The sequence below is a fragment of the Myotis myotis genome, unplaced genomic scaffold (genome assembly GCF_014108235.1).
Source record: "Myotis myotis isolate mMyoMyo1 unplaced genomic scaffold, mMyoMyo1.p scaffold_m19_p_8, whole genome shotgun sequence".
NCBI classification, from domain to species: domain Eukaryota; kingdom Metazoa; phylum Chordata; class Mammalia; order Chiroptera; family Vespertilionidae; genus Myotis; species Myotis myotis.
The window spans coordinates 43,655,691-43,667,935 of NW_023416390.1; the positions used below are offsets into that span (position 1 = coordinate 43,655,691).

Below are 12,245 nucleotides of genomic sequence, written 5' to 3' on the forward strand. Positions count from 1 at the left end.
TTGACAGTAATTTTGAAATAGTACACAATTAGTCACCATTGCACGTAATATATAAAGGAAAATCATATTTTTGAGTTGTGTTTCAGATACTGAGAAATTATTGCTGTTTAAGGAAGGAACGGCAGATTAGGAGTCAGGAGACATGTGTCTTCATTTTAATCCTAACCCTGCTATTCATTACCATTAACCAGGCCACTTTAACTTTTCTGGACTCAGTTTCCTCATCTGTAAAACAAACAGATTAAACTTAGATTTCTGGGGTTTCTCTTAGCCCCATATCCTTTAAATTTGCTAGTGTTCTTGCTAGAAGACCTGCAGTTGTTGCCCTTTTTTTTTTTTTTTAATTCTACCCTTCATATGTCTTAAATTCCATCTAATGCCTTTACTTAAAATGACTTTAAATCCTACTTTATATTATATATAAATGAATTCCCTAAGAGGCTTTGTCATAATCCCTGAAGGATAACAAAGCCAGAATTTTGAATCATGGCTTTGGCAGAGAACAAATGTTTTCTCTTCTCACTTATGTTGTGAACCTTTGAAGCAAAGGGTAGTAAGACTTAAGAAAGTCTTAAATGTATATCAGTTCATGTTGTTCTTTCAGAGGATATCCCCAAGAATATTTTTGGGGATTATTCTACAATTAGGTGTGCTCAGTGACATCACTGAGCTAACTCTGTGTGTGTGGTCTATTTTATTAGCTGTCCAGTTCCCTAACCCTGGGCCTCAGGACCATGGTAAACTGACTGTGGTTTGTGGGGTGAGGTGAAGACAGCAGTTTCTTTGAGCTTGCACCAAGAAAGTGTGGATTTCTATCACAGCTTCAGGAAGAGACCTTACAGTGCCCATAAGCCAACAAATAAGTGAATAGAGTATACACCACTCACCTTTGCGTTATGCCATGATTCCAGAATAAGAATGGAGTGTCTTTCCTTTCCCACCACCATCAGCTTGCCGGGTAGCCAGCAGCTAGGCTTGTTTTCCAAAATGCTATACAATACAGTGCCTCTTCTATGCATTGTCATCATCTTTTTTAAATCAGTGTGATTCTCCCTTCTACAGTCTAAAATACTGGGCAGTTTCTTCTTAACAGCAATTAATGAATGTATCATTAGGAAATCCTATATAATCCTATATAATAAGGAGCTAATATGCTAATTAGACCGAACAGCTGAATGACCTTCCTGACGAAGCCGGGGCTGCAGGGGCCAGCCAAGGCTGTGAAGGTCTGTGAGGGCCAGCCAAAGCTGCGAGGGCCGAGCCCCTTGCACGAATTTCGTACATCAGGCCTCTAGTCAATAGATAAATAGTTACTAGGCACCTGTTACTTGCTTCACTTCAATGTTAAGCACTATATTAACTATACAAATTTATACACATAAAACTATTCTATATTTCAAGGCTTTAAATTTTTTATTGCTAATCTCCATTAGTGCAAATAATCAATCTGAAATTGTCACGTGATAACTTTTTAACAATAAAACTTACACACCATCTGAATGAACTAAATAGGTGGTTGAGGAATGCAAAAAAAAGCTGGTTGTTGATTGTGGTGAGAGAACTTGAAAATCTGAGAGGGAAATGTGTCACATAACAGTATGTTTAGGTCAAAACTTCGGAAATACTAAGACGAATCTTTACTTGATAGCCAAAGAGCTTCACTGGGAATGTTTTTTATTTATGATTTTTACGTTAAACATATCGTACTAATAAAAAAATTATTAGTGACAACTGAGAATAGAAATGGGAGCTAAAGAGATCATATTGTGCATTACATCTAAAAATATTTTTACATATTCAGTGGGCTTCCTTTCTTACAAATTAATTCAAAAGGAACAAATCAAGTTAAAAAAAAAACTCTTGACTTACAAGAGTAGGCCATATTTGTAGAAACTATTAAATTAAGCACTTCCCTAAATAACTTTCTCTATTAAGTCACCAGGAAATTAAATTAATAAGAATAAAAGCGTTTTGTGTGCTTGTATATTAAAAAATACCAAAGCTGTAACATTCACAGATTTATATATGGAAAACAGTCATTGATGAAGGCACCCAAAATAGCATGGGGAGTCACAGGTTGCCCCACTCAAATTTAATGATCCAAATATTTCTTATTAGAAATTTGCTAATGTGAAATAGCTATATTTAGATGATTGCCTATTTTAATTGGGATAATAGATGTTTGTCCTTTTGTAATTAAATAAGACTCAGAAATTAGTCTTTCCTTTTTGAAACTTTTCATTATGGAAAATTCAAACATAGACGAAGTAAACAGGATAATATAATGAATCCCCACATACCCATCACCCACCTTCAATTATTAGCAGTATAACTACTATTTGTATTTTATCTATACCAGAGACCACTCCCTACTCCCATTCAATTATTTTTAATAGGCTTTTTCAATGTAAAATATACATACAATGGAATGAACCAGTTTTAACTGTACAGTTTTGATAAGTACATTCATGTAACATCCTTATTATGGTATAGAACATTAACCTCTACCCATAAAGTTTATTTTCCGCCGAAACCGGTTTGGCTCAGTGGATAGAGCGTCGGCCTGCGGACTGAAGGGTCCCAGGTTCGATTCCGGTCAAGGGCATGTACCTGGGTTGCGGGCATATCCCCAGTGGGAGTTGTGCGGGAGGCAGCTGATCGATGTTTCTCTCTCATCGATGTTTCTAACTCTCTCTCTCCCTTCCTCTCTGTAAAAAATCAATAAAATATATTTAGAGAAAAAAAAACGTTTATTTTCCTTGCCAATCAATTCACCCCCCCCAACTGTTCTTATATTTGTCGCCAACAATTAGTTCTAGAACTTCATGTAAATGGAATCAATATATATTGTGTTCACCTCAGCATGCGTCTGTGAGATTTATCCATGTTGTTGAGTGTATCACAGTTTGCTGCTTTTTATTGCTAAGTTAGTATCCATTGTATGAATAGAATATACCACAATTTTTTATTCATTCTCTTGTTGATGGGCACTTGAATGACTTTTATTGTTTAGCTACTGTGATTGAAACAACTATGCACATTTTTATATAAATTTTTTGGATGTATATTTTCATTTCGTCTATCTACCAAAGAGTGGACAGGTATTCATTTAACTTTATGAGAAACTGCCAGAGCTTTTTCCAGAGGTTTACATTCCCACTAGCAATGTATGGGAATTCCAGTTGTTCCCACATTTTTCCAACATTTGGTTTTGTTACCATTTTTCTTGTAGACATTCTACGATCATATAGCAGAATCTTGTGGTTTTTATTTGCATTTCCAGTTTGACTAGACTTTTTTGTGATATATTTTGCCCATTTTTAGATTGGGTTACTTGTCTTTTATTGTGTTACATGAATTCTTTCTATATATACTAAAGACAAAATTTTTACAAATATATTCTTAGTCTGTAGCTTGCCTTTTCTTAGTATATTTGTACTATTATTTTTGTAAATATATTTTTATTGATTTCAGAGAGGAAGAGAGGGAGAGAGAGATAGAAAAACATCAATGACAGAGAATCGTTGATTGACTGCCTCCTGCACACCCCACAGGGGATTGAGCCCACAACCTGGGCATGTGCCCTTACTGGGAATCTAACTGTGACTTCCTATATGCTCAACCACTGAACCACACCAGCTGCGCTATTTGTACTTATTGATTGCAACCGTTATTTTTAATATTTCCTTTCACCTACTTAATTGGGTTTAGTTTGCTTATCTTTTATTAGCTTCTTAAAGTAGAAACTTAGATTATTGCTTTAAATCTTCTTACCTTTTAATATACGCATTTAAAACTATATTTAAAACTGTTGTGTCTGTCTTGTGTTCAGCATAGTACTTTTGAGACTTACTGATAGTTGTATATTTCATTCCCTTTATTGCTGAATAATATTTCATTGTATAAATAGATCATAGTTTGTTTATCCACTCACCTGTTGATGAACATTTGGGTTGTTTTTGGTGTTTATATATTATGAGTTAATCTGCTATGAACATTTTTGTACAGTATTTGTGGAGAAACATGTCTTTTCTTGGGTAAATATCCACTGTGGAGTTTTACTGTTTTTATCTGTATGACAAGAACGATACTAGCTGAACCAATTACTTGCTTTTTAAAATTTGAAGAGTAAGGCTCTTTTGACAAAATCACTCTAATGGTACTATAAAGAAAATTGTTTAAAAACTTTGGGAAGTATACTTTTAGTTATTTATCTTCATTTATCATTTACTTATTAACAAATATTTATTAAGGTCCCATATGACAGTTGGGGAAATTTTAATATGATCTGGGTATTAGATGATATTAAAGACTTGCTATTAATTTTGTTAGAGCATTAATCCCATATGGTGATTATGATTATTTTTTTAATCTCCAGGCATACTGATATGTGGTGAAAAGGAGACAGACAGGAAATTATATAATTTCTGGCAGTAGAAAACAGAACGATGTGATAGAACAGTGGTTACAAACTAGAGGTATATTGGACGTATTGGGTTCAAAGTTATATTTTGTTTGATCTCTGTGTGTGAAAACTTTTCACTTGTTACTAATTTTTAACTATTTCCACATGAAAATCTAGATTTCTGGTTTCTCGTGAAATCTCAAACAATCTGTATTTCTTTTTTTAAGTTTTGAAGAATTTAATAGTCCTGTATAAGATGTATTTATCTAATCAACTAGATTTCTATTTAAGCCCTTTTTCTAATAAGATATTTCAGAATTATTTCTCTCACTCTTTTTTTTTCTATTTCAGTATTTTTAATAAATCCATTTATATAAATTCTAGAGCAGGTAAAACTAATCTATGATGAAAGAATATCAGAATAGTGGGAAGGAACATGAGAGAAGGTTCTGGGGTATGGTTTTGATTACACAAGTGTATACATTTGTGGAAACACTGAATGGTACACTAACAATTTGTGCATGTTTTTATATCTATATTTCAGCCTCAAAAGAATGTTAAATATTTAGTTGAATATGTACATTTGCTACTTACTTAAAATGCACCAAAAAATAAGTTGGCTTTATGAATGATGGATAGAGAGATGGGTTTGTGAACAGTGTGTGAAAAAGCAATATAGTAAAATGTCAGTAGGTTGTAGTGGGTATGCAGATGTTTATTGTATGATTTTTCCATCTTAGGTATATAAAAAATGTATAAAATTTTTTATAATAAAATGTTGAGAAAGACTCCATAGTGTTTTTCAAAAGACAGGGAGAAAAAGGACTAGCCTGAGGATATATATGACAGACTTTCTGAGATACTTGCTAATCTGCCTCTCTAGTTAATTTTGGATGAATTGACCTCCACTCCCAGTTCTTGTGTAAACTGGTAGCTTCTTGGCAATATCAACGAGGATCTGCTTTTGGATCTCAGGTCTCTTTCATTTTCATAGCGCTCCTTGTCTATATTAGAATAAGTGGAATTGGAAGCAGAATGAGAAGCAAGACTTTATTTTCCAAGGTTCACAAACAACAATAATTATTTAGAAGAAAATATTTGTTACCTACCCTTGAAGCTCAGGTATCTATTTGGCTTATAACTTTCTCTGGATAATTATCTCAGTTGATCTTATCTGGCTGTTATCTCAATCTTCATAACTGTAATAGGGGGTATATATGGCTAATATGCAAAGTGTCTCCTTGGGAGTTCAACTGGGAGAACTAGAGTTCAATTGCTCGCTATGACGTGTGCTGACCACCAGGAGGCGGCACGGAACATGGCGGGCAACCAGCGGTGGCAGTGGGGTGCTGAGGGAGCGAAGAGAGAAGGAGGTGGTGAGGCGGGGAACCTGATCCTCCCTGATCACCAGCCAGGCCTAGGGACCCTACCCGTGCACGAATTTCATGCACCAGGCCTCTAGTTGTTTATAAATAAAATTTAGATTAAGTAAAAAGTATATTTTATAATTTCCAAATATTTTGAAGCTTTTCTCTTTTATGTTTTATTTATTTATATTTTAATTACTGTGGTTTGGTAACATATCAACTTTGATATATTTGTCCTTTGTTTCCATTTTCTAATATATCATAGCTCTCTGGCTAGTTTGTGAAAACAATAGATGTTGCCGCTGTTCAGGTAACATGAACTGGTAATAAAATATCAATTGCCTGGAATGCTAAAGGAATTCTGATTAATTGCGTTTATTTTATTGTACATAAATTATTTTATTTCACACTTCACTATTGGTTTGATACTTTTACCAAATATTATTAGTCTGTTTACCCTGTCTTAGTAACATAGAATAAACATTATTCAGTATCTGTTTAAGAATTTTCAGTGCTTGTATGTCATTATCATCAACATCAGCTATACTTACATATTGTTAGAAGGACAAATGAATCTACCAACCTTAGGGATTAACCAGAAATAGTTTGTTTTTATAAATTCGTGTTTATAATATTTTGCTTCAGTCTCATTTAACAGTTATTTCTGTTGATTGTTATTTATTTAACAAATATTTCTTGCATATCAAGAAATTCAGATGTAATCTGACATTTTGAGATTATTTATTTATTCATTTATTTACTTATTTATGCAAATGTTGTCTGTGATCATCAAGAGAGTCAAGAAAGTCTTACCTGCCCTGGCCTGTGTGGATCAGTTGGTTGAGCATTGTCCAGTGCACCAAAAGGTCGCCAGTTCAATTCATGGTCAGGGCACATACCTGGATAGCAGGTTCAGTCCCCATTAGGGGGCATGCAGGAGGCAGCCAATCAATGTTTCTTTCTCACCTCGATATTTCTCTCCCTTTCCTTTCCTCTCTCTCTGAAAAGAAAAACCTATAAAAAAAAAAAAAAAAAAAAGTCTTATCTTCTTACCTTTAAGAAGGCCATTATGTTTTTCAACAGGTACTGACAGGATTTTATCATATCAATTAGATGTTTTTTGTTTTTGATTTTTTTTTATTCCCTTGATGGTGACTTTTGTGCACAAAAAATATTTTTTCAGGGACTACTTTTAAAAAATAATACTAGATTTATTAGTTTAAAATTTAGTTCTTTTATAAGTTCTCAAGATCAATTTACAAATCTAATTATATAATTATCACTTTTAAAGAACTTAAAACATAATGTTAAACATCTTTATTAAACTTTATAACTTAATATATCCCATTTTCTCTATGGGTACCTCAGTTGTCTAACAACTTTTCCAAGTACTTAATAACCTTTAAATTTAATTAAACTTAACAGATAGAATAAGGCATGGTTTTTATGTTTTTAATCTTTATTGTTGAGAGTATTACAGATGTTCCCCATTTTTCCCCATTGCTTGCCTTCACCCAGTTCCTGCCCCCTCCCGCCCCCCTTCACCACGTTATTGTCTTGCCCATGGATTATGCAAATATGCATATAATAACCAAAGAGGCATGGTTTTTAAAAATACTCTTGTATGATTGATTTAGAGGCTTAATAAGATTATTTTAGCTCTTTAACTAAAATCACAGGAATAAATCAATCTTAACCATTTTAACTTGAAATCCAAGGATACTCTGTTATTTTAGGTACTTTTAGAACATAAAATACCAAATAGGTACAGATTTTTTCTAAATTTGAATTAACATGTTTGTGTCATAGATTTATTTTTTTAAGCTTCAGAAAGCTAAAACTAAAAAGACTTACCAAATGAAGAAATGATCATCCCAACTGAAGAAAATCGAAACTAGGTTCATATCCCAGTACACAGAATATTCAAAATTTCTCAATGACCAGATAGGTGGTCATGGGACTTGCTTCTTTCCTCCATCAGTGATAGAACTCCAAATCCATGCTTTCCAAATTAGTGGTTCCCAGTCACTTCTCCTGTACATTTCATAATTAATTTTCCTGACTGTTCACCAGTCTCCAGCCCCCTAATAAAACTTAGAATTTCTTCTTTCAGTACTTCAGTTGGATTTTGTTTTGTTGTTTTTTTCAGATCTCTGAAAATATGTAGAGCATCCTCTCTGTTTGGTTCTGCATGTCTCTTTAGGATTCATTTTACCTTTGTGGTCACAATCTGTGAATGACATGCTAAATACTATAGCAGTGCTGATTCTACTAAAATGATCTGTGGCTTAAAAATAATGTAAGATAAACAGCAGCATTGGAACACATAAAATGAGTAGCCCATGTAGCTGAAGAGAAGAGTATTTATATTCTAAGGTAGTTAAGGATGCTTCTGTGGGGCCCTGATTTTCAGAAGCCTAGTGCTTATAGGAAGATATTATGCATTGTGTTTGTGTCCACTATAAATATTGACATGAGGTCCTCCTTTTCTACTAAAGCAATTTCTTCAGAGCAAGCGCTTTTTAAAATTTATTTTAAGGACTCTAAAATAAAACTTTGGAGAAGTAAGAGTGGTAAAAAAAAAATGTAGGTGGGGGGGGCCACAGATATAAGATTATCTAGTACTTTTTTAAACTACACAAAAATTAATAGGACCTATTTTCTACAAAATTGCACTGTATCTTACCAAATTTAGGTATAGGGATTTTGTTTGTCATTAAACACATAAACCATAGATATTTGCTATCTTTGTTACCCTTCTGGTAGAACAATTTTCTTATGTAATATTTGTAATAAAAAAAGTAAATCTTCTGAATGTTAATCATCTAGGAGTTTTGTTTAAGATATGGTAAGCTACCTAAGTGGTATTCTCCAGAATGATTCCTTTAAGACTAGTGTGACAAACTGAGAAATATCTTTAAACACAGTGGGTAGCCAGTAGGCTTTCTGCAGGGGGTTTCTACTGAGAGCTGACAGAGGGCATCTTGGCAAATGTTCAGAAACGTACATTAACTTAGTTAGGCCCGGCATGGAACCTCATGTTCAGCAGAATTCTTCTGACCTGCCTCTGCATGCCAAGCTAATCAGCAAACACCTAATGAGCCTGCTCCAAAGAAGCAGACTCTCTCCCAACCTACTTCATTTTCATATGTTCTCTGGGGGGAGGGGAGACAAGACTTCATGAGGACTGATGATGCTGCAAAGACCACAATAATGATAATTAACTTGCTGAATTTAGAAGATTATGCTGTTAATTAGTTGCAAAATAAAGATAAGTAATAGAGCAGCAGATGGTAGGATAACACCCAGGAGAAGGAGGGTTATTACTCTGATGAGCTTTTGTGGCACATATGAAATATGGATCTGACTTTTTCATAAATTGTTTCTAGAGAACATTGTTTTTTCTTCGTACTATGATGGAGTAGTTTGTTCCTACTAAGTTCTGACAGATGTGATAAAATTTATTTTCAATAATACAACATATAACGTAGAATTTGAATAGCAAATTATTTTTAGCAGATTACCTCTTAAAGTGAATGTCAGATCAGCACAACAATCTATCTCTGACTATCTCTGTAGGAAAAAAAACGTTTTTAATACAGTAGTTGAATTTTGCATCGCTAAAAACTAATTCTAAACATTAAAGCAGTCTGCTTAGAATTATAGAAATAAAGATATTTTCATTTTATCCCAAATGAGGTATATATCTTTAGTTTAAAATTAAAATTATGTCAGTGTTTTATTGTACATGTTGGAAAATATAGACTTTTAAATATTTAATTTTGTTGAATTTTCAATCTTATATTTATTGCAAGAAATTTTGATCTTAGCAATGGATTTACCAATGTCTGATTTCTTATTGAATCCTAATATGCATAGAATACTAAATAATAGACAAAAGCTCTAGTTTGGAAAACTTTTGTTTAAAATATGTTTAATGAACTAGGAGTCAACAGACAGAATTTCTTATCCTGGCTCTGCTTCTAATTCAGTCTATGATTCTGGGAATTAACTTCACTCTTGGGCCTTCATTTCTTTGTCTGAAAGATGGTGATTGAACTAATTGATGTCCAGTATCTGTGCTAGCTCAAAAATTAAATTGTAAAATAAACACCCATTATATTTATATTTTTAAATTAATTTTTGATCCAAAGTATTTGTCCTTCTTTAAATTGTCTCTAGCAAATATATATATATGGGTGGATTGTAGATATCCTAATACAATTGTAAAATTTATATGAATCATATTTAGTGACAACTTTTTTTACCTAACCCATTCTAATTATTTTTGGTTTACATGTATATTTATTGCTGTTTTAAAAAATCTGCATTTCAGGGCAGTGTTAATTAACCCTTGAAAATCTTTTTTTAAAATTTTATACTCAGTGGCACACTTTCCAAGTCAGACTCATTGTAATCAATGTAACAGCATGGAGCAAACATTAGAGCTTCTTCACTGGATGAGTACTGTATACCCTGGGGCAGTCAAGAGAGGATAATGAATGAATACTGATGCTGTTCTAAGTGCTCTGGAAGGTAGTTACTTGCCCTACTAAAGATTATTCAAGAGAGTGATGTTTATGTACTTCAGAGTCTCCTATGTGCAGTTACTATATTTCATTAATTCTAAGAGTTAAGCTCCTCTCTATAAAACTTTAAGTGCTCTTCAATTCTGTTTTCTACCTAAGGACTTATAAAAATGTTTTACCAATACATGATTTTACCAAGTTTCACATCTCAACAGCTACTTATATTTACGCACCTTTTATATCCAGAAATGAAAGCCCTAACCTAACACTAGTCTGGGCACTGTTTATTGTATTTTGATGTCTAATATTCTGTTTTTAAAAGATATAACTATGCAGAGTGACTACCTCTCCAGATTCTCCTTCTTTGTTCTGTTTATATGACCCACACTTTTAAACTCCTATCTTTCTACTTTTAATTCTTCTTTGACCATTTAGCCTAAGCATTCCCAAAGCCAACTACTGCTTTGGTCACTTACCTGATTTTATTTTTAATTCATCCATTGCCATATTATCCCAAGTTCTGTTTCTTAGTCACTAATGTTGTTGTTTCTGCTTGTTTAAGAAAGAGGAAAAATAAAAATAAGGGGATGAACTAAGAATTTTACATTATCTGAATTCTGAAAGATGCAGTGTATTTACATAATAAAATATGTCTGAGGCTAAACCAGTGCTTAAGATGACCCTTAAGTTAATTTTTCCTAAGTACATTTTGAAAATACAAAAGTGTAGGAACTCTCCTGATTCTTTGGCATCACCACCCATACATTTATGCAAAGAAAATAGAGGCCATTTTTGAAGAAATAAGGAAGCTGACATTGGAGAAATCCTTTTATGAGTCAGGTACTTTTGCATATTATACTTAATCTTTACCTTAACCCTACAAGGAAGTTATCATTATTCATTCCCAGTTGTACAGGTAAGGAAACTGAGACTCAAAGATTAAATGATTTGTTGAGAGTCACATGGATAGTTTGAGGCAGAATTAAATTCTGAACATTGTCTTTGCAGGTGTATAACATGTATACAAATATGTATATAGTATACATTATGTATACTAACCAGTGAAGATACTATGACTTTACATATTGTTGTGCTCTTGGCAGTTCATAAAGAAGTACTCTGTCAGGAAGGAAGCAAGAAACCTACCTGATCCTCAGATAGTGTGGCTTTAGCAGTTGCAATATCAGACTTGGCAATCCTAATCCTTTGTGGTTGTCTTTTGAAGCAGTAAGCCATCCAGCCTTATATATATTTTATTGATTTCAGAGAGGAAGGGAGAGGGAGAGAGATATATAAACATCAATGATAAGAGAGAATCATTGAGTGGATGCCTCCTGCACACCCCACACCAGGAATCAAGCCCACAACTTGGCATGTTCCCTACCGGGAATCGAACCATGACCTCCTGGTTCATAGGTTGACGCTCAACCACTGAGCCCCACCAATTGGGCCAGCCTCAGATTTTATTTCTTGATCACTCCTTATGGTGGTTTTTTTTAGACAAATCCAGGATTTGAACTAGCTTAATGGCTGTGTGATTGGGCAAATGATCTCTGGTTTCCTAATCTGTCAAACTGGGATACTGTCCTGTTAGAAACTAATTGAACACAACATGAATGGATCTCAAGTACATTATATTAAAGGAAAGAAGCTGGATTCAATTCCATTTACATGGTAGTCTGGAAAAGGTGAAGTTTTCGGGATCAGAAAACAGATTAGTGGTTTTCAGAGGCTGGGTGTGTGAGGGGAGAATGACAGGAAAGGAGCATGAGGGAAATTTGGGGGGTAATAGAACTGTACTGTATTCTGACTGTAGGGGGTGGTTCAGCAACTATATGTGCTTGTTAAAACTCAAAACTGTACACTAAAATGAGTTCATTTTATTGTAAGTAACTTATTCCTCAGTAAAACATTTTTTAAACTGCTGACTTTGTTCTTTAAATC

At 33.7% G+C, this 12,245-nt stretch overlaps 1 protein-coding gene across 2 annotated transcripts in view; it reads left to right on the forward strand.

Moving 5' to 3' along the window:
- ATF2 (activating transcription factor 2) overlaps positions 1-12,245 on the forward strand; it is a 103,687-nt gene that overhangs the window by 44,920 nt on the left and 46,522 nt on the right. The window lies entirely within an intron of this gene.